General features: G+C 59.4%; 2 non-coding genes and 1 pseudogene across 2 annotated transcripts in view; all 3 read right to left on the bottom strand.

The window, feature by feature from the left end:
- LOC146144777 (large subunit ribosomal RNA) overlaps window positions 1-728 on the bottom strand; it is a 2,114-nt pseudogene extending 1,386 nt beyond the window's left edge.
- A 271-nt stretch (window positions 729-999) lies between these two features.
- LOC146144776 (5.8S ribosomal RNA) lies at window positions 1,000-1,153 on the bottom strand. The gene has a single exon (XR_014499079.1). It is a non-coding gene; the product is annotated as a 5.8S ribosomal RNA (ribosomal RNA).
- Window positions 1,154-1,400: 247 nt separating this feature from the next.
- Window positions 1,401-2,500, bottom strand: part of LOC146144775 (small subunit ribosomal RNA) — a 1,811-nt gene continuing 711 nt past the window's right edge. Inside the window, exon 1 of the ribosomal RNA XR_014500663.1 lies at window positions 1,401-2,500. This exon is cut by the window's right edge and continues 711 nt beyond it. This is a non-coding gene — a ribosomal RNA (small subunit ribosomal RNA).

Genomic DNA, 2,500 nt, shown 5'->3' with positions numbered 1-2,500 from the left:
AGAGGCTGGGCACTGAGAACAGTCCCCGACCCACGACGCCCCAGCCGGCACCGGGCGCTCGGCCCCGAAGGGCAGACGCGGCGATCTCTCCTCGCCCGAACGGCGGGCCGACGGACACGCGCGCCTATAGTACCCGACCGAGGCCGGGTTACCTTGCGCGCGGCCTTCTCGCCGCCGTCCAGACGGTCGCGGCCTTCGCCCGGCGCTAGTGCGCTGGTCCCCGATCGGGCGGCGCCGCCGGCGGCCCGTGAGGGTCCGCACGACAACGTCGCCGACAGGGGGCCGGCTGAAAGCGACCGGGCGACCCGACAGGCCCTCCCGTTTGCCTCTCGACGGTTTCACGTACTCTTTAACTCTCTCTTCAAAGTGCTTTTCAACTTTCCCTCACGGTACTTGTTCGCTATCGGTCTCGTGACCGTATTTAGCCTTAGATGGAGTTTACCACCCGCTTTGGGCTGCATTCCCAAACAACCCGACTCTGGGAAGACGCCGTAGCGCGCCCGCCTGTCGCCGCCATGGGCCTGACACCCGCTCTGGGAAAAGGCCTCGATCAGAAGGACGCGGGCGACCGGCGAAGCGCGCCGTGACGAATTCCGTACGCCACAATTCCGCGCACTCCAAAAGCGCGCGGATTCGGCGATGGGCACATCCCGCTTCACTCGCCGTTACTGAGGGAATCCTCGTTAGTTTCTTTTCCTCCGCTTAGTAATATGCTTAAATTCAGCGGGTAGCCTCGTCCGACCTCAGGCCGAAAGTAAGGACCGGGACTATTCTTCCCGTTCCGCGCTCGCCGTCGGCGCCGCGCGCCGCCGCGCACCTCGATTCCCGCCCTTGAGCCGCCAGCCGTTGGCCTCTTCGAGGTCGACTCGCCGCCGCCGCGCGGGATTCTGGTCGCGATCGTCGCGCATCGTGCCGTGCTGTCTTGAGCGGGACGGGCGCTCGCGCGTCCGACGCCGCAGCAGCCGCGCGGAGAAATCCCCGCGCGGAACGTTTGCAACGCGACCCTGAGGCGGGCGCGGCCCCGGGATTGACCCGAGGCCGCAATTTGCGTTCAGAACGTCGATGCTCAATGTGTCCTGCAATTCACACTAATTCACGCAGCTAGCTGCGTCCTTCATCGACTCACGAGCCGAGTGATCCACCGCCAAGAGCCATCCACGATTGTTTCGCTCGCACAGTGCCTCGCACTATAGGGTGACAAAATAGACCGCGCCGAGCGGTCGGCCAGGCCGACGCTTGAAGCCGGAGCGCGCGGCACCGCGGCACTCGACGCGCAAACATTACCGGGTGACCGAATCGCCGGCCGGCGCGCCGCTCCTCGCGGGTCGGGCGCCGGGTAGCAAAGACTTTTTCTCTCGCTTGTCCGAGTTTCGCGTTCGCCGAAGCGTTTGCGAGACCGTTAATGATCCTTCCGCAGGTTCACCTACGGAAACCTTGTTACGACTTTTACTTCCTCTAAATGATCAAGTTAGATCGTCTTCTCGGACGCCGGCTCGACCGTTGCCGGCCGCGCCAGGTCCAATCGGAGGACCTCACTAAACCATTCAATCGGTAGTAGCGACGGGCGGTGTGTACAAAGGGCAGGGACGTAATCAACGCGAGCTAATGACTCGCGCTTACTGGGAATTCCTCGTTCAAGGGAAATAATTGCAATTCCCTATCCCTAGCACGACCGGGGTTCAGCGGGTTACCCAGACCTGTCGGCCAAGGCGAGCACATGCTGATCCGGTCAGTGTAGCGCGCGTGCGGCCCCGAACATCTAAGGGCATCACAGACCTGTTATTGCTCAATCTCGTGTGGCTAAACGCCACTAGTCCCTCTAAGAAGTTAGACGCCGACCGATTGGGTCGCGTAACTAGTTAGCAAGCCAGAGTCTCGTTCGTTATCGGAATTAACCAGACAAATCGCTCCACCAACTAAGAACGGCCATGCACCACCACCCACAGAATCAAGAAAGAGCTCTCAATCTGTCAATCCTCACTGTGTCCGGGCCGGGTGAGATTTCCCGTGTTGAGTCAAATTAAGCCGCAGGCTCCACTCCTGGTGGTGCCCTTCCGTCAATTCCTTTAAGTTTCAGCTTTGCAACCATACTTCCCCCGGAACCCAAAGACTTTGGTTTCCCGCAAGCTGCCGGAGAGGTCGTAAAACTAACGCCCCCCGATCGCTAGTTGGCATCGTTTATAGTCAGAACTAGGACGGTATCTGATCGTCTTCGAACCTCTGACTTTCGCTCTTGATTAAAGAAAACATTCTTGGCAAATGCTTTCGCAGTCGTTCGTCTTGCGCCGATCCAAGAATTTCACCTCTAACGGCACAGTACGAATGCCCCCGTCTGTCCCTCTTAATCATTACCTCGCGCTCCGAAAACCAACAAAATAGAACCGAGGTCCTATTCCATTATTCCATGCACCATTATTCAGGCGAATCGCCTGCTTTGAACACTCTAATTTTTTCAAAGTAAACGTTCCGGCCGCCGCCGACACTCAGTCAAGGGCACCGG

The sequence above is a fragment of the Ascidiella aspersa genome, chromosome 5, assembly GCF_963924565.1.
Source record: "Ascidiella aspersa chromosome 5, kaAscAspe10.2, whole genome shotgun sequence".
Classification (NCBI taxonomy): Eukaryota; Metazoa; Chordata; class Ascidiacea; order Phlebobranchia; family Ascidiidae; genus Ascidiella; species Ascidiella aspersa.
The sequence above is the reverse complement of the archived record's forward strand: the minus strand, read 5'-3'. Positions and strand labels throughout refer to the sequence as shown.